We start from the raw sequence: 20,653 nt of genomic DNA, 5'->3' as shown, positions 1-20,653 counted from the left end.
ACATAGGACATTTATGCCCTCTATCACTGTCTTAGAGGGCAAAAGAAGAGTTGAGGGGATTAATATCTAATGCTGTTTTTATCATTGAAATGGTAAAAAATAGTGTAAAAGGTCACAGACAAGATGGTGCTCCATTTACCAGCGGAATGGCACATCTGCCATCAGAACACTGACCATTTAACCTGGTTATTATCGCTGATTGAAAGATTGCCTGATTGAAAATGTCTTGGTCAGATGTCAGGTGACCTATAGGAAATTAGGCTAATAGCTATATCTCTCAGCATATCTATAAGGCAGGATAATTATGGATATCCATCTGGCATACATGGGGTCACGTGGTCTACTGTATAGGTGGCTCTTAATGACCGTTGGGAGATTGGTGAATTAGTCAGCACTTTGAGTGCATGGCGCATGTTGAATCAGCCAATGCTAAGTTTAATGATACCTATTATGTTTTGAGTCATTGTCAGTTTCTTGCTCGAGGAGGAGATGCTGTGACACCAATGTCAACATGTACACTACCGTTCAAACGTTTGGGGTCACTTAGAAATGTCCTTGTTTTGGAAAGAAAAGCAATTTATTTGTCCATTAAAATAACATCAAATTGATCAGAAATACAGTGTAGACATTGTTAATGTTGTAAATGGCTATTGTAGCTGGAAACGGCAGATTTTTTATGGAATATCTACATAGGCGTACAGAGGCCCATTATCAGCAACCATCAGTCCTTTGTTCCAATAGCACGTTGTGTTTGCTAATCCAAGTTTACCATTTTAAAAGGCTAATTGATCATTGGAAAACCATTTTGCAATTATGTTAGCACAGCTGAAATCTGTTGTACTGATTAAAGAGCAATAAAACTGGCCTTCTTGAGACTATTTGAGTATCTGGAGCATCAGCCATTGTGGGTCCGATTACAGGCTCAAAATGGCCAGAAACAAAGAACTTTCTTCTGAAACAAGTCAGTCTATTCTTGTTCTGAGAAATGAAGGCTATTCCATGCGAGAAATTGCCAAGAAACTGAAGATCTCGTACAACACTGTGTACCACTCCCTTCACAGAACAGCGCAAACTGGCTCTAACCAGAATAGAAAGAGGAGTGGGAGGCCCTGGTGCACAACTGAGCAAGAGGACAAATACATTAGAGTGTCTAGTTTGAGAAACAGGCGCCTCACAGGTCCTCATGTCAGAAACGGCGACAGTGAAATGCGGTAGGCGAAGTCACACGCAGGACACGGAGCTACTGGAAACCGTACTTTAATAAAAGTTGCCAGTGAAAGAAACAGTCTCCAAACAACGGAGAAAACCAACAACCTGAACACTGTCGATGACACAAAACAATAACACACAACACACAATGCACGACAGAGGGTTAAATAGGGAATACAATACAACATAATGGGGAACAGGTGTACACAATCAGACACAACAAGTCAAACACCGAAACATAAATCGGTGGCAGCTAGTACTCCGGGGACGACGAACGCCGAAGCCTGCCCGAGCAGGGAGAAGGAGCAGCCTCGGCTGAATCCGTGACAGTACCCCCCCACCCTTGACGCGCGGCCCCAGCCGTGCGCCGACCCCGGCCTCGGGGACGGCCAGGAGGACGCAGAGCATGGCGAGTCGGATGACTCCGGTGGAAGTCCCTCAACAAGGAGGGATCTAGAATGTCCCTCCTGGGGACCCAGCACCGTTCCTCCGGACCGTACCCCTCCCACTCCACGAGATACTTCAGGCCCCCCGTCCGACGCCTCGAATCCAAGATGGACCGGACTGAGTACGCCGGAGCCCCCTCGATGTCCAGCGGGGGCGGAGGAGCCTCTCGTACCTCATTCATCTGGAGTGGACCAGCTACCACCGGCCTGAGGAGAGACACATGGAACGAGGGGTTAATGCGATAATACATGGGCAGTTGTAACCTGTAACATACCTCGTTCAATCTCCTCAGGACTTTATAGGGTTCTTTGAAATCTTTCCAACCTTTGGATACACCCTACTGACATACATAAATGCTGCAAGAATGTTGGGCTTTGCACGGTTTAAGAAATACGACACAGCTGTTATTTTGTTTTTGTTGCGGGTAGAAATTGAAGAGGTTCCAGCAAACAGTGGGGTCAAAGGTTCCCCCATGTAAAGATAACAGAGCTTTTTATTGAAACCACATACACGAGACAGATGGAGAAGGAGATACATTTTTCAGGAGCTAAGGTTCCTCTTTATTCATCATAAAAAACACAAATATAGTTGCTATTTCAAGTTTATTTCAGGGAACATGCTATTATTTCTGGCTTTGTATCCATAATAAAATCTGTTTTCCATCACTGAAACTGTAAATCACTTTTGAATAGAGCTAATGGGGATTGTGGGAACTGGACTTTCTTGAGTTTGAAAAATCTGCAAAAAGGTTGGCCTTTCACTGAATGTGTTCGATATCCGGCCAAACTTACACAGCTTCCAATGGAAGTATAAAGGTAACACCAACCAATGTAAATAGAGGACGAATGAATCATATTGATTTGTGTGGACCTTTTCCATCCCATTCGGAGACTTCTAACAGAAGCTTGCCGCTGCACAACCCATAAATACGTTGAGGCAAGTTGAGTGTTCCGAAAACCCTAGATGAATTAAAGTTACCTGGGCTAACTCAGTATATACGCCCCGTATTTAAAGCCAGCCGTTTTGGCCCCTTGCTTCTTGACACTTCCTGCTGAGCGGCGTGTCATTGAGATTTATGGGCTCATTTCATTTGATGAACAGCCAGACGGGCAGAGGACATTGAAGAACAACCAAGCTCTTTAAGACTGCAACTGCATCAGACAAGTAGTCCCTGACCGCTCCTTATCTCCCAGAATAGTTTCCAACACCGGTGTTGCCACCAGTATCATCAGTTTAGCCATGATAGATTACGATAAAACGCTTCAGCTGATATGACACTCTGTAATAAGTAATAACGATGTTATTATGTTACAAAATAACACATCAGTTGAACGGACGCTAGTATAACTGTAATTACTGTGTTATGCCCGCTTGACACAACTATTACTTAGTAATAACCTCATTGTTACACTAAGAACTGTAAAATGAGATTTAATCTCAATGGCTTCCTAAGAGTGATACGTTGGACGTCATATGGTGCACTTTAAGGTGATTTAAGTTGTCATTAACTGTTGTGACCTGTCATAAATGGGTCACTTTTTAAGTGAAACATGACCCACATACCTCCCTGTTACAAATTATGTTCCCCAAATGGCACCCTATTCCCTGTATAGTGCATTACTTTTGACATTAATTGTTGTGCACTATATAGGGAAGAGGGTGTCATTTCGGATGCACACATAGTCCTTTTGGAACCGTCAGATGCTGTGAAGCAGAGGGCGAGAATCACAAGTCCCTGTCAAGGGTTCAGCGTGGTGTCCGGCTCACACAGACCATCTGAACAAACAGACTCTGACCCCACTCCTGGGCTCGGGGTGAAATGGAGGAGTGGAGGCCTGGTGGAAGAAAAGAGAGCTGTTATGTTACAAATGGGTGAAACGGAGGAGTGGAGAGGAGGCGAAATAAGAAAACAACCTGGTGGAAGAAAAGAGAGCTGTTATCTTATAAAAGGTACCCTATTTCCTATATAGTGCACAACTAATTTTTTTGTGAACAATTATTTATCCCTTAGGGCTCTGGTCAAAAGAAGTGCACTATGTAGGGAATATGGTGTCATTTGGGACAAAATCAGAGATTGAAAGAGAGGGAAAGAGAGAGAGATGTTCAATCAATCAAATGTATTTATAAAGCCCTTTTTACATCAGCAGATGTCACAAAGTGCTATACAGAGATGTTGCCATGTGACTCAGCAGCCACAGTATGGGTTGATGACCAGACCAGCACGGACGCTCGACGGGTTACCCAATGCAAACCTTATAGAAAAAATGCTAGCAACCACAAACAACAACAAACATTTCTGGGAAGCAGAGCGCCTGCTGAGGTGATGTGGGTATACATGGAACTCATTTAGGTTTTGTGGACGTGTCCTCATCAGTGACACTGTGCTTAGCCTGGCCTGCTAGCACTCGCTCTCTCTCTCTCTCCATTTCCGCTCTCTCTGTTTCTTTGATGTCTTACTCGGGGTAATCCTTTGATTTCTCTGGTCTGGTGGGTTGTGGCTGGGGTGGGGTAAGTGCCAGTGGGTGCTGGTACCGTACATCTCTACCAGAATGATCATCTAAAATGTTAGTGAGAATCAAACCAATAAACTAACAAAAGTGGCACATTCATTAATCGACTATATCTGGGGCCATCGTGATTCAATAAAAAATATATACAAATAACGACATTAACATTCCTGATGTTATTGCCATTCACTGAATGTGCTGGCTCGCTGGACATCTGGAACACAGCCAAACAGAGCATGTAATAATTCCCAGAGTCATCCTTTAATTTGAAAGCGAAGCATGCCCGTATTTGGACACGTAACCCATCACCTGATTCTTAATACTCCCCCCCAGCGCCTCCACCCCTGCAGCCATCTCCTTTCTCTGAGACATGAATTGCTTGTTGTTCCTCCCAGAGAAAAAAGCAAACATTGTGTAGCGTGTCAAGGACAATCACAATTTCCCTTGAAGAGCTCTTCCAGGAAAAACTGGCTTAACAACAACAAGCTATGTCAGGATCGCCGACAGAGTGGTTGTGCAGGGGGTGTGAACCCTCCGCTCTCAATTTTGCTTTATGTTTTCCCCATACACTGACTGTTTACACAAGCAGGTTGCTGAGGAGCACATTACACCTCTGTGCAGTTTGACACATTATAAAGCAACCATATAGAATGAATAAAGCATGCATAAGACATGAATAGAGCATGCATAAAGAGGCATGAATGAAGAATGCACAAGGCGTGAATAGAAGGTGCATCAGGCTTGAAAGAGGAATGCATAGGATGAATAGAGCATGCATCAGACATGACTAGAGCATGCATAGTGTTATCAATATTGTATGGGTTGCAGACGATTGCAACCTCTTGACCAGCTATGGCAGAGCTCCGCCACACTCTTGCAGTTATCGTTTTCAACATGGGAGTGATGGACAGAGGTCTTATGGGTAACCAAGTGAGGTCATGATCGCCCTGTGCATTAGCTTCCTGCCCTAACTCAATTTGTGGACCGCCACCACAGATGGTGCCGGCAAACTCAGGTCTATACTAGTCTGATATGTTTTTAATGCAGTCTTCCCATTTGCCCCAACTCACAACGATGATGTCATCCATATCCACTAGGAAGCCTCTATAGTACATGTGACCCCATTCCAAAACAGGAAACAAGCAAAGCCTTTTAAAGTGAGAGCAGAAAGGTTTACAAATTATGCGGCATGTCATATAGCTGGCTGAGAACAGGACAGACCAGATGGCTTCCTCTCTCTGACGGACTATATTAAGCATGGCTAATGAGCAGGCTGACAGCACGATGATGACCTCATCCCAACTCTATTTGGGCTTCATCCCTCCCTATAGCCTACTCTACATTTCTTTTAGCGCTGTCATGCACACTTAACTGGACTCTGGAACGGAGGGGGGGAATGGGGGAAGTGGCCATTTATCTTGTGACAAGGGGCAAGACAAGGGGCAAGATTAGTAGATGGCGCTGGAAAAGATGGCTGCCGTTTTACAGCCCTCTAACCAATTGTACTATTATGTGTGTTTTTTCGCGTTATTTGTAAGTTATTATGTACATAATGTTTCTGCCATCGTCTCTTATAACCAAAAAGAGCTTCTGGATATCAGGACAGCGATTACTCACCTCGTATTGGACGAAGATTTTTTCTTCAACGAGACGGACGCGAAGGATATCCGACAGACACCCGACAAGGCCCAAATCACTGTCATTCGCAGGAGAAAGAGACAGAGATATCGTGGATGTAGGTCGGGGTGCCTTGTAAGGATCCGACGGCGAGCGAGTAAACTGCCTCTTCCATCAATCCTATTAGCCAATGTTCAATCATTTGAAAATAAATTAGATGACCTAATATTACGGTTATCCTACCAACTGGACATTAAAAACTGTAATTTCTTATGTTTCACCGAGTCGTGGCTGAACGACGACATGGACAACATACAGCTGACGGGATATACGCTACATCGGCGGGATAGAACGGCTGACTCCGGTAAGACAAGGGGTGGCGGTCTGTGTATATTTGTAAACAACAGCTGGTGCACAAAATGGAAGTCTCGAGGTTTTGCTCGCCTGAGGTAGAGTATCTTATGATAAGCTGTAGACCACACTATTTACCAGGAGAGTTTTCATCTATATTTTTCATAGCTGTCTATTTACCACCACAAACCAATGCTGGCATTAAGATTGCACTGAATGAGCTGTATAAGGCCATAAGTCAACAGGAAAACGCTCATCCAGAGGCAGCGCTCCTAGTGGCCGGGGACTTTAATGCAGGGAAACTTAAATCCGTTCTACCTAATTTCTACCAGCATGTTAAATGTGCAACCAGAGGAAAAAAACTCTAGACCACCTTTACTCCACACACAGAGACGCATACAAAGCTCTCCCTCGCCCTCCATTTGGCAAATCTGACCATAACTCTATTCTCCTGATTCCTGCTTATAAGCAAAAACTAAAGCAGGAAGCACTAGTGACTCGGTTAATAAAAAAGTGGTCAGATGACGCAGATGCTAAACTACAGGACTGTTTTGCTAGCACAGACTGGAACATGTTCCGGGATTCTAAAGATAGCATTGAGGAGTACACCACATCAGTCACTGGCTTCATCAATAAGTGCATCGATGACGTCGTCCCCACAGTGACCGTACGTATATACCCCAACCAAAAGCCATGGAAAACAGGCAACATCCGCACTGAGCTAAAGGGTAGAGCTGCCGCTTTCAAGGAGCGGGACTCTAACCCGGACGCTTATAACAAATCCCGCTATGCCCGCCGACGAACCATCAAACAGGCAAAGAGTCAATACAGGACTAAGATTTAATCGTACTACACCGGCTCTGACGCTCGTCGGATGTGGCAGGGCTTGAAAACTATTACAGACTACAAAGGGAAGCACAGCCGCGAGCTGCCCAGTGACACAAGACTACCAGACGAGCTAAACCACTTCTATGCTCGCTTCGAGGCAAGCAACACTGAAGCATGCATGAGAGCACCAGCTGTTCCGGATTACTATGTGATCACGCTCTCCGTAGCCAATGTGAGTAAGACCTTTAAGCAGGTCAACATTCACAAGGCCGCAGGGCCAGACGGATTACCAGGATGTGTACTCCGAGCATGTGCTGACCAACTGACAAGTGTCTTCACTGACATTTTCAACATGTCCCTGACTGAGTCTGTAATACCAACATGTTTCAAGCAGACCACCACAGTCCCCGTGACCAAGGACACTAAGATAACCTGCCTAAATGACTACTGACCCGTAGCACTGACGTCTGGTGCCATGAAGTGCTTTGAAAGGCTGATCATGGCTCACATCAACACCATTATCCCAGAAACCCTAGACCCACTCCAATTTGCATACCGCCCCAACAGATCCACTGATGATGCAATCTCTATTGCACTCCACACTGCTCTTTCCCACCTGGACAAGAGGAACACCTATGTGTGACCAATACAAAGGAGATGATTGTGGACTACAGGAAAAAAAAGAGGACTGAGCACGCCCCCATTCTCATCGACGGGGCTGTAGTGGAACAGGATGAGAGCTTCAAGTTCCTTGGTGTCCACATCACCAACGAACTATCATGGTTCAAACACACCAAGACAGTCATGAAGAGGGCACGACAAAGCCTATTCCCCCTCAGAAGACTGCAAAGATTTGGCATGGGTCCTCAGATCCTCAAAAAGTTATACAGCTGCACCATCGAGAGCATCCTGACTGGTTGCATCACCGCCTGGTATGGCAACTGCTCAGCCTCCGACCGCAAGGCACTACAGAGGGTAGTGCGTACAGCTCAGTACATCACTGGGGCCAAGCTTCCTGCCATCCAGGACCTCTATACCAGGCGGTGTCAGAGGAAGGCCCTCAAAATTTGTCAGACTCCAGCCACCCTAGTCATAGACTGTTCTCTCTGCTACCACACGGCGAGCGCCAAGTCTAGGTCCAAAATGCTTCTCAACAGCTTCTACCCCCAAGCCATAAGACTCCTGAACAGCTAATCATGGCTACCCAGACTACTTCCACTGCCCCCCCACCCCCACCCCATCTTTTTACGCTGCTGGTACTCTGTTAATTATTTATGCATAGTCACTTTAACTCTACCCACATGTACATATTACCTCAACTACCTCAACTAGCCGGTGCCCCCGCACATTGACTCTGCACCGGTACCCCCATGTATATAGCCTCCCTACTGTTATTTTATTTTACTTCTGCTCTTTTGTTCTCAACACTTTTTTGTTGTTGTTTTATTTTACTTTTTTATAAAAAAATAAATGCATTGTTGGTTAAGGGCTGTAAATAAGCATTTCACTGTAATGTCTACACCTGTTGTATTCGGCACATGTGGCAAATAAAATTTGATTTGATTTGATATGATACCATGGCAATGTAGCTCTCTAGCTCTGCTCTGTTATTGATCAGATAGACAGAAATCAACCGATAACAAGTGTTAACTTACTTGTTGTTTTTAGCATTAGCATCCTGAAGTGATTCTAATCATTTTTGTAGTTAGCCTCCTAAAGTGTTTTTCGTAGTTTTTAGTGTTCGCTTCCTGAAGTGTTTCTCATTGTTTTTGGTGTTCGTTTCCTAAGATAACCCTGCAGAGCGATGCATACTGTATTTATCTGTGCCTCTGGCGCACAGGAGTCATATTACTTGTTCATTTTCTATCTAACTGTGAGAAAGGCTTTGCAATGTCAAAAGCATATTGTTGTATGGATGTGCACAATATGGCGCTACATGCAATTTGCCTACTGTACTACTCCAGCAATCCTGATGTCCTTGGCGTAACCTTCTGTAAAATCCTAGTTGATTCAAACCCAAAATATAAGTGAGTGACTGAAACAGACCCTTGCGGCGTGCCTGGTAACCAATTGTAGCCACGCATAATGTCCTACTTCAAATGATAACGCTTCAAATGTATGCTAATGGTCCACATTCTGCCTTACTACTATTGCGCTCTGAGCACTTGGAGCAAAATTGAAAGCAGAACGTAGCTGTGGCTGATTAGCTGGTTCTGAAAAAATTTACTTTGAAAATGAGGCAATCAGGGGAAAGGAATTGGCCTCAAGTGACGGCGTCAAGAGGGGGCGGACATTTTGTTCCCGGAACCTTGTTGTTGTGATTTTGGCGTGGGAAGTCAAAGTGGTGGAATTGCAGACTTGTGAGTCACTCATGTGCCTAGGGCTTTGTTTGGGGATGGGGACGGGTTGTGTGTGTGTGTGTATGTGTGTGTGTGCGTGTGTGTGTGTGTGTGTGTGTGTGTGTGTGTGTGTGTGTGTGTGTGTGTGTGTGTGTGTGTGAGTGGAGAGAGAGAGAGGGAGGTTAGACAGGGGACAGGCAGGGAGCTATTATACTGCTTAGGGTGCTCATTTAGCAAGGGATACGCCGCAGCATGACAGCACTAAATTGAACAGCTGTCTTTGAACCCAGGAGGGAAGAAGGGTGGACAACTTTCACAGTTTTTTTCCCACACCCCTCCATCCTGTATACCTACACTGATTAATCAGTGTTATTATGCGAGTTGAGTGGACTTCAGGACAAAAATTTGAATATGTTAAAGTGTGTTGACTCAACAAACTCTGCTCAAAGTCAGTTGAATTTGAACAAGCTTTTTGAGTGAAATTACAATTACAAACTCTTGTTTGCGCAAGACAACGCAAAACCACGCCCATCATTATCATATTTCCCAGCATGCTCTATTGCAGGTTGATTTTCAGAATAGTTTGTTTCAATACCTGTGTTTTTGCATGTACTTGTATGTGATTGGTTGATTAATCTTATGCTACACAAACATAAGTAACATAAATGTTTCTAAACTGATTAAAAGTTCCAATTGCTGGATATCCTCCCTCTCGCTGGATTCCAATAGGAATTTGCAAGCATGCATAATGTATATTGCAGGCTTGATGTACCCGCAGTTTCAGACCACTGTTTTAGGGTGTAGCTAGGCCCCCAAAGAAAGGTTTTATGCTATATGTAATGTATTATCATAAAGAGTTTAATTTTAAAGATAACATATTCACTTGGTGAAGGCTACAGTACTGAAAACCATTGAATACAACAACCATGTCTCTGTCACTAATAAATACAGTCATGGGTGGTAACTACAATTAACTCGAAAGGCAAGGCACTCTGGGAAGTATGCAAATAAGATAGAACACATTGAATACGCACAAGTTGAATTGTATGTTCACTCAACCTAAAATTCTAAGTTGAATTTACAGACAATTCAACTTGAGAATGTATGTTAGTTCAGCTATACAGTGGGGGAAAAAAGTATTTAGTCAGCCACCAATTGTGCAAGTTCTCCCACTTAAAAAGATGAGAGAGGCCTGTAATTATCATCATAGGTACACGTCAACTATGACAGACAAATTGAAAAAAAAATCCAGAAAATCACATTGTAGGATTTTTTATGAATTTATTTGCAAATTATGGTGAAAATAAGTATTTGGTCACCTACAAACAAGCAAGATTTCTGTCCTCCACTCATTACCTGTATTAATGGCACCTGTTTGAACTTGTTATCAGTATAAAAGACACCTGTCCACAACCTCAAACAGTCACACTCCAAACTCCACTATGGCCAAGACCAAAGAGCTGTCAAAGGACACCAGAAACAAAATTGTAGACCTGTACCAGGCTGGGAAGACTGAATCTGCAATAGGTAAGCAGCTTGGTTTGAAGAAATCAACTGTGGGAGCAATTATTAGGAAATGGAAGACATATAAGACCACTGATAATCTCCCTCGATCTGGGGCTCCACGCAAGATCTCACCCCGTGGGGTCAAAATTATCACAAGAACGGTGAGCAAAAATCCCAGAACCACACGGGGGGACCTAGTGAATGACCTGCAGAGAGCTGGGACCAAAGTAACAAAGCCTACCATCAGTAACACACTACGCCGCCAGGGACTAAAATCCTGCAGTGCTAGACGTGTCCCCCTGTTTAAGCCAGTACATGTCCAGGCCCGTCTGAAGTTTGCTAGAGTGCATTTGGATGATCCAGAAGAGGATTGGGAGAATGTCATATGGTCAGATGAAACCAAAATAGAACTTTTTGGTAAAAACTCAACTCGTCGTGTTTGGAGGACAAAGAATGCTGAGTTGCATCCAAAGAACACCTTACCTACTGTGAAGCATGGGGGTGGAAACATCATGCTTTGGGGCTGTTTTTCTGCAAAGGGACCAGGACGACTGATCCGTGTAAAGGAAAGAATGAATGGGGCCATGTATCGTGAGATTTTGAGTGAAAACCTTCCATCAGCAAGGGCATTGAAGATGAAACGTGGCTGGGTCTTTCAGCATGACAATGATCCCAAACACACTGCCCGGGCAACAAAGGAGTGGCTTCGTAAGAAGCATTTCAAGGTCCTGGAGTGGCCTAGCCAGTCTCCAGATCTCAACCCCATAGAAAATCTTTGGAGGGAGTTGAAAGTCCGTGTTGGCCAGCGACAGCCCCATAACATCACTGCTCTAGAGGAGATCTGCATGGAGGAATGGGCCAAAATACCAGCAACAGTGTGTGAAAACCTTGTGAAGACTTACAGAAAACGTTTGACCCGTGTCATTGCCAACAGAGGGTATATAACAAAGTATTGAGAAACTTTTGTTATTGACCAAATACTTATTTTCCACCATAATTTGAAAATAAATTCATTAAAAATCCTACAATGTGATTTTCTGGATTTTTTTTCTAATTTTGTCTGTCATAGTTGACGTGTACCTATGATGAAAATTACAGGCCTCTCTCATCTTTTTAAGTGGGAGAACTTGCACAATTGGTGGCTGACTAAATACTTTTTTCCCCCACTGTATGTCCAAATGTTGACAAAACTCAAAATCCTATTGCAGCTGGTTGCATCACAATTGTAAGTTGAATCAAATTCAATACTATTTTGTTGAGCAAACTCACAATCATATTGCAGCTGGTTGCCTTACAATTGTACGTTGGATCAACATTTGTTTTACAATGTATAGGCAAGAAGAGCCTTTTTGCTGTTGGCAACATTTCTAAACAAGTACATTTGATTTAATAGTATTGATAAGAATGGTCGCTGAAACCCTACCTGATAAGCGGATATAATGTGACTGTGCCTAACAGACTTACTCTATTGTTTGAGAGCAATGGTCCTCGCAGTAGAACATCAAGGGAGTTTCAACTGACGTGAATCACAAAACAAACATCACAAGCATATTTGTGTGTCATAAATCTGGATCACCTATTTTGTTAAAATCAAATGGACTCCGTGTCCCAATTTGCTTTCTGGCAACTCATAATAGGAAATATCACAAATAATCTACAAAATGATACAGTATGCACTTTCATTTCAGTCTGCGCTTGTCAACAAACCCTTTGCTGCAAGCATTCTTCCTATCTTGTGAATACAACAGTACTAAATCTGGCATGATCAGAATAGGAAAATACACAGATGATGAATTTTGGGGCTGTAGCACAAGAGTAATCCAAAAATAAATACAAAATATGTTCTATATTGTGGAGCTCCGCCCCATAGGGGAGCTCTGCCCCTATTGGTTTACCCCGCTGCCTAGGCAGCGAACAGCCTGAGCCAAAATTATGCACACACCTGCAGCCAATAGGAGTACAGGTGTCCCTATAAGATAGGACGCTTCCCCTCAATCAGCCTCCCATTATCTTCAGCGACTGGACTGGACTGAAGAAGCCGAGAAGACAAGACTCAGGACGAGAAAGCCGCCGTTGATTTTCCAAGTCATCGACGTTGTCCTAAAATGAGCACACCTGGAGATTTTCCACCTCCAAAAGCTATTTTCAGAGCTCAATATCACTGTTCCTCCATGGCGGCTGTCGACTCCCACAACTTATGTTTCATGTGTTTAGGGTCACAGCACGCCCGGGACGGCCTCATAGATCCTCCACTATGCGCCAGCTGCGCCCTCCTTTATTTAAAGGAGAGGAAGCAGCGTTGGGCATTTTTCAGGGAGGATATCCCTCTTGAGGATGTGCTATTGGTGCTAGCCTCAGCTTCTGAGGCATCATCTGCGGGCTCCGACTCAGGAGATGACAGGGATATTGGGGAAGAGATGGATATTCCATTGAAACAATCTGTCTCATTGACCCAATCATTCAAGACCCCCTTTCCATTAGGAAGTGCGAGGTCATTTTCATCCCGGGGCGATGACGACACGGGCTTTGAATTATCAGCAGCCCCGTCTTACGCCACAGCCTCTCTGCGCTCTGACTTTCCAGGGCTCATCGAGAGGGCTGCTAAGCGCCTTGAGATTAGGCTGCCCCCCATTCCCTCCGACCCGGAAGTGGACATGATGGAGGGCGGCCCCTATTCTCGGCCTAGGAGGGCGGCGGAAACCTTTGGCTAGACCAGACGCTGGAGAAGGGTTATGCCATCCAATTTCATCGGATCCCCCCACCATTCAGGGGGGTGGTAGAGACGGTGATGAAAATGCCAAAAACTTTGCCGCTCTCGTTACAGAGATTACAGAACTTTTGGCAAAGGAGGCGGTCACAGTAGTTCCCTGGGAGCAAAGGAACAGGGGGCTCTATTTACCCTACTTCCTGGTGCCCAAAAAGAAGGGGGGAATGAGGCCAATATTGGATTTATGCGTTCGAGAGCGTAACCAAACGGCCATTTCGAATGCTAACGACATTGGAATGTATCAAGAAGGGAGACTTTTGTACGAGCATAGACCTGAAGGACACGTACTTTCATGTGTCGGTGCAGCCGCGTCACAGGAAGTTTCTGCGTTTGCTTTTCAAGGGGTGGTGTACGAGTTCACGAGGATGCCATTCGGGTACGCCCTCGCTCGTTTTCCAAATGTGTGGAGGCGGCATTGGAACCGTTGCGTCGCCAGGGAATAAGGCTGTTAGCCTACCTAGACGACTTACTGGTTCTTGCCCCGTCAGCAGAGCTGGCGATCACACACACGACACAGACAGTGATTAATCTCACGCGTCTGGGGTTCGCTGTGAATTGTTAAAAGAGCACGCTCTAGCCCAGTCATCAGATTGTCTATCTGGGGATACAGCTAGACACTGTGACGAAGAGGGCTCGAATTTCGGATCCTCGACGGGCTGCGCTGTTGCTAGCCCTATGAAGGTTTCATCCGAATCACACGGTAACGGCGCTTTCGGTCATGTCACTCTTGGGTCTCATGTCGTCGGCCCATTTCGTGTTCCGCTGGGACTCCTGCACATGCGCAGGATACAGCGATGGTTTGCTCAACTATGACTAGACCCAGTGCGTCAACGTCGTCGGTTGTTGGTGGTTCCTCTCTCGCTCAGAGCAGATCTGAACTATTGGAGAGACCCATGCGTTCTCACGCACAGAGTCCCGATAGGCAGAGTGTCCTCCTACATTCCAGTGTTTACAGATGCCTCTCTGACTGGATGGGGAGGGACATGTCAGACCCAAGCTATAGGAGGTGTGTGGCCTCTTTTTTCGCCACATCAACCTCTTGGAGTTGGAAACGGTTCTACTGGTTCTGATTCACTTCGCGTTTACCCTACGAGGTCGCGATGTGCTGGTCTGGTCAGACAACCAAACCACAGTAGCCTACATCAATCGCCAGGGAGGAGTCAGGTCTTCTGCACTCCACCGGTCGTTGGAGGAATTGTGGCTCGTTGAGAGCAGCACACATTCCAGGCTACTTGAACGTACGGGCAGACATCATGTCTCGATGGGGTCCTCGGGACGACGAGTGGTGTCTGCACCTGGACATTGTTCTTCAAACACGTGTGAACGCGCATTGCCCTCTCTGGTTCTCTCTTCGAGCTCAGGACGAACCGCCACAGGGGACGGACGCATATGCGTACCGACCGTGGCCGAAAGTTCTCCTGTGCGCATTTCCACCGCTGTCCTGCATTCTCCCACTGCTAGCCAGGGTGAGATCAGGCGGGCTGTCAATCATATTGGTGGCTCCCTATCGAGAACGCGGTGGCTTAGGCCGATGCCTAGAGCCACGCTTCCTCAGTGGGATTTGGCTTTGGTACTCGAAGCGCTCTGCGAGCCGCCGTTCGAGCCATTGAATCAAATTCCCCTCAAGATGCTGTCTTTGAAGACGGCACTGCTGCTCGCTTTGACCACTGCTAAGCGTGTCAGTGAATTGTGTTGTCTGTCGACGAGACCCGACTGCCTCGCCATTAATGGCGATCTGAGCAGAGCGGTGTTACGTCCTAAACCGGCTTTTATGCCGAACGTTATTAAGAGCTCATATAGATCACAGATCGTAGAGCTGTGGGCTTTTTCTCCCCCTCCTCATGGGGAGAGGAGAGAGGAGAGGCTCCATCGCCTGTGTCCAGTGCGTGCTTTGGCACGTTACGTGGAGTGCACGGTGGCGATTAGGTCATCGCCTCAGCTGTTTGTATGTCACGGTGTGGCTGCACTGGGTAGACCACTTTCAAAACAGCGTTTGTCTCATTAGCTTTATGAAGGCATTGAGACGGCGTATGAGGCGGCGGGGTGGCGGCCATTGCCTCAGGGTGTAAGAGCCCACTCCACTCGTGGAGTAGCAGCTTCTACTGACCTTTTCAGAGGAACAGGGGTAGAGGATATTTGTGCAGCGGCATCGTGGTCGTCAACGTCTCCTTTTATCCGTTTCTATCTCTTAGATATGTCTTCTAACTCTTTGGCTCAGTCTGTACTCAGTGTAGCTGATGGGAGGACTTGAGCTAGGAGAACGTAATGCAGGACTGAAGAGACAGGTCTCTTTCAGGTCCGCTCCTTATAGAGGAGACATATATGGCATGACTCCTGTCTGACATGTTCAGTACAGTAGAAGGCATGTTATTGATCTGCCCACCAGTGTGACTGGGTTGGGGCGGAATGATGAGGGAAATAGTGTTTGTAACTTTGGTTACATTACTATTAGACCGGCAATAGATTTTGGACGGAATTGTGACGTCATCTATCTGCTGGTTCAGATTAGTATGACTCATATTCTGTTTATCTGCCCACTAGACATTGGCAATGCCATTTGACTAGGTGGGGCGGATTGTACTGAGGACACAGTATATTGTGACACAGTGTGTTACAGTACTGTGGGACTTGGTCGCAGCCATTGCTAGGCCCGACCTTTTCATTTAAATGGGAAGTGTTGGGCTCGGCAGGGAGTACATTTTGGAACGTTGCGCTCCGCCTTAAACCAATAGGAGCAGGGCTCCCCTATGGGGCGGAGCTCCACGATATAGAACGATAGTTACCGGAGTGTAACTCTAGTTCTATGAGTGGAGCGGAGCCCCATAGGACTTACGGCCCTGCCGACCCTCTCTAGTCTCGCTGAAGATAATTTCTCCGGAGGCTGATTGAGGGGAAGCGTCCCCTCTCATAGGGACACCTGTACTCCTATTGGCTGCAGGTGTGTGCATAATTTTGTCTCAGGCTGTTCGCTGCCTAGGCAGCGGGGTAAATCAATAGGAGCAGAGCTCCCCTATGGGGCTCCGCTCCACTCATAGAACTGGAGTTACACTCCGGTAACTATCGTTATATTCTCACATACGCTGGATAGGTGCATTGAAATGTGTTGTTTTACAGGGTCAGCTATAGTAGTACGGAGCCCCTGGAGCAAATTAGGGTTAAGTGCTTTGCGCAAGAGCACATCAACAGATTTTTCACCGCTCGGGTATTCAAACCAGCAACCTTTCGGTTACAATATTGCTTTTGTTTATTTCATGACAGCAGTTCGATACTTACTGTGTTGTGAGAAGATAATTTTTTATCAGCCCACTCAGCTATTTCTCTATCCATCATTCCGGAAAAATCATCCTCCATCTTCCTTTCTCCTCTCCCTATTGTCGGGGATGACTGGAACTGAGGGAGCCTGGGGTTGGGTTTTCTGCTGGGCCAGTGAAATCCACTCCCAGTAACTAGGCTAGGATTACCCCAGTTTGCTGGCACTGAATCCCCCCCCCCCCCTCCCCTCCAGTTTCCCAGCCCCCCAGGAGCACTAACGCCCAAGCCAGAAACACTTTTGAAAGCCACATGAGGCAGATAGAGTTGCCAGGGACTCTGTCCATTTCCCCAACGGCCAAGGCTTCTCTTGTATCCACCTTGGGTTATAGCCTATTTTGGCGACAACGATCGCTTTGGCACATGAGCCCCTTGACACAGAAAGACCAAGGCCAACAGGACAAAATGTCCTGTCAATATCGTAGAGTTCTGAAAGGGAAATTGGCAACACTTTACTTGAACCCTCCATACATATGGTTGTTATAAGACTGTCATTAGGAGTAATACCATCTGTCATTTGGCATGCATAGGTTGATATGACAGCTGATGTCAGTTGCTAAATGTTGCTATTTGTGCTGAAGCAAAAACGTACAAATATGATGATGATGATTCAATATGAACACAAATGATTTCTCAATCACATTTAGCCTACTCAAGTTGTCAAATGTAAAAATGTATCTTATTTGAGTTTGCCTCAAAAGTTACATTTTATATGTTGGACCATACTAATCACCACCCACTTAAAAACACACACACAAAAATCTGAATTTCCATGGTTTATTAGACGCTGATTACGGATCATTTTGTCCAGCAGAGTGTTCATTAGCATACCTTTGAAGACACCACTCCTGTGGGTGAATGCTAATGTGGTCTCATCCACCCTCCAGTAGGCTATTTTGTAGGCTATACTGACATTGTTTTTTTTTCCTTGATTAAAAAAAGATTGAGGAAAGAAAGCCTTTCAAAAGAGGAAATAATGTATGTATTTTTTAGACACTTTTTTTTTGGGGGGGGGGGGATAACAGTGGAGGCTCCTCAGAGGAGGAAGGGGAGGACCATAAAAATTGAAATTGGAAAACATTTAAAAAGATCTCATTTTTAGATATAAATAATCACATCTCACCAAACAATTGATTAAAACACACTATTTTGCAAAGAAGGTCTACATTAGCCTCAATAGCACTCTGTAGGGTAGCACCATGAAGACAGCTAGCTTCCATCCTCCTCTGGGTACATTGACTTCAATACAAAACCTAGGAGGCTCATGGTTCTCACCCCCTTCCATAGACTTACACAGTAATTATGACAACTTCCAGAGGACGTCCTCCAGCCTATCAGAGCTCTTGCAGCATGAACTAACATGTTGTCCACCCAATCAAAGGTTCAGATAATTAATCTAGTACTAAAAGTATAAGCTACAGCTAGCTAGCACTGCAGTGTATAAAATGTGGTGAGTAGTTGACTCAAAGAGAGAAAAAGACAGTAGTTGAACAGTTTTGAACAAATTAATTTCTTCCAATATGAAGGAGAAGCAAGAGAGAAATAGAGAGAGAGATTGTCTTTTTTTTTTTCACTTTCAGTTTCACTTACTTAGCTAGCAAATGCAGCTAGCTAGTTTATCTTACTGAAACACCCTGCTCAAACAGAGGGATGCTATGTTAGCTAGCTGGCTATGACTATCCAACACAACACTGGAACTCTTCCAAGTCAAGGTAAGCTTTTGGTATTACTAATTTATTGCCACGGGGCCCGCCGGTGAACTGCTTACTGACTGTACACTAACATTACTGCATGATTGTAGCGGGTTTACAAATGCGTTAGTTCTATTAGCTATGCTGACTATGACATTACTTTAGCTAATATGGTGACAACGATCTAGGCTGTGTGTAGCGGTTTGGCTTGGAAAGGTTTTTTTGCCTGGTCACATACAGCTGATGTGTTGTGCATTGAAGTCCACAAGCGAAGGGACAAGGTGAGAGGAGTAGAGCGCATAGAAGGAATACAACGTGGCTGCTATGAAAGTGAACTGTGTTTACACATGATCAGGGGTGTATTCATTCCGCTGATTCTGTTGAAAAACTTTTCTTAAACGGAAGCAAACGGAACAAAACGGGGATAAACATACCTGAATTTGTCCGATAGAAACTCTCGTTTGTAACTGTTGGACTAATGATTACACCCTATATCAGCTAGATGCAGGCAAGAGTGTGCAAGGCGGTATTGAATGTCACTGTCTGTCCATGTGTCACTGTCTGTCGTATCAAATTTGTCTCTCGACCTGTGTGCACCTACGTTGTAAACTTTCATTCATAGGCTAGGTTGTAGCAACCTCATGATGGGTATAGTGAAAATTTGAGTATCATGTAGTAGCCTAAACCTATCGCTGTTACATTGAACTGTGTGGGGAAAAAATCGTCCTCCCTCATCTTAAACGGCACTGACCGCCACTGGCGTATAACTAGAACAGATGATAAGTAAACAAGTAGTGAAAGTGAACTTTAAAAGTACTGTAGTACTACTACTACTTTACTACTGCACTAGAATAAATGGCTTGTTAAACACCATAACAACATGAGTAACACATTTCAACCACATGGTTTTTGTCAGGCAATGTTGCTGTTTCCTTCTGCATTTGGAAGAAGCCACATTTCTGACACCCACAAACCCTCAGAGCGTACTGTAGCAATGGTCGCCATGTGACTTTATAAGTGGCAGGGGAAAAATGTCTCAAACTGCCTAACGGCATCAAAATTCCCCCCTAAGAACACTTTCACTTCTTAAGCATGACTTTCACTTCCCCTTCCTCCACGGTGAGAGGAGAGAATTTAAACACCTGTCTGTAATGACAATGTCACACAGTGAGTGTGGGTAGTTGTATGGGTATGAGTCTCAGATCTGGAAGGGGGATTCTGTGTAACCTAAAATTGAGTGAAATCTGGGGTGTATTCTCTAGGAAGCAAACAGACCGAAACGGAGAGGGACTACCTGAACTTGTCCAATAAGAAACTATTGTTTTTGTTGCAAAACGTTTTCCGTTTCAAAGTGTTTTTCTCACGGTGTGCCCTAATGAAGACTTGCTGCACTGTCAGTGAGAATGATAATACATTACCAAACAAAATACTACCGTTTCTCACACTTAAAATACTTTCTGCTCTGTCAGAATTTAAACATGAAACATGTAATGTACTAATAGGTACAATACAAGAACACCTCAACAAAATCTGAAGACGTAGGCCTACCTATGTGACATCTCTTGAGTCAAAACCATGTGAATACAATAAAAATTAAAAATTAAAACCAAGAAACACAAAGAAACCAATTGATTTATTTGACCTAACTCTATTTGAAAGGCTACAACAAAAACAATATGGTTTATAACAGTATTATGCCATTTAAAAACCTGTTCAAAACACATGCAGATGAATATTGCATTCATGTAAAAGTAAAAGCCAGTTCTGCTCAATTAATTTGGAGAAAATAATTTCATGGCTCATTAGAAATTGTCATAGTCAAATGTTGGTAAAACAAGATTTACTGCTATTTGTCTTTGAACTTAAAAATTACTTCTGAGTTTCAAAACCGTTCATTACTTGTGCTATGATGTTTATCAGTTACAGATTAACAAAAACTATGGTATTAACACGGAAATGGAATCGAATATAGAAACAGTGAGGCTGGACAATGTTTTCTGCAATATTTGGCTAAATAATGGAAATAAATTCAGTTCTGCTACATTTCAGTTCATGTAACCTTGTCTTGTTTCAAATGTTACA

At 44.5% G+C, this 20,653-nt stretch overlaps 1 long non-coding RNA gene across 1 annotated transcript in view; it reads right to left on the bottom strand.

Moving 5' to 3' along the window:
* Positions 1-1,824: 1,824 nt before the first annotated feature.
* The window catches only part of LOC121572393, a 41,452-nt gene continuing 22,623 nt past the window's right edge, over positions 1,825-20,653 (bottom strand). The window contains exon 3 of the long non-coding RNA XR_006001879.2: positions 1,825-1,862. This is a non-coding gene — a long non-coding RNA (uncharacterized LOC121572393). The remainder of the gene's footprint in view (positions 1,863-20,653) is intronic.

This window comes from Coregonus clupeaformis, chromosome 8 (assembly GCF_020615455.1).
Source record: "Coregonus clupeaformis isolate EN_2021a chromosome 8, ASM2061545v1, whole genome shotgun sequence".
Lineage (NCBI taxonomy): Eukaryota > Metazoa > Chordata > Actinopteri > Salmoniformes > Salmonidae > Coregonus > Coregonus clupeaformis.
The sequence above is the reverse complement of the archived record's forward strand: the minus strand, read 5'-3'. Positions and strand labels throughout refer to the sequence as shown.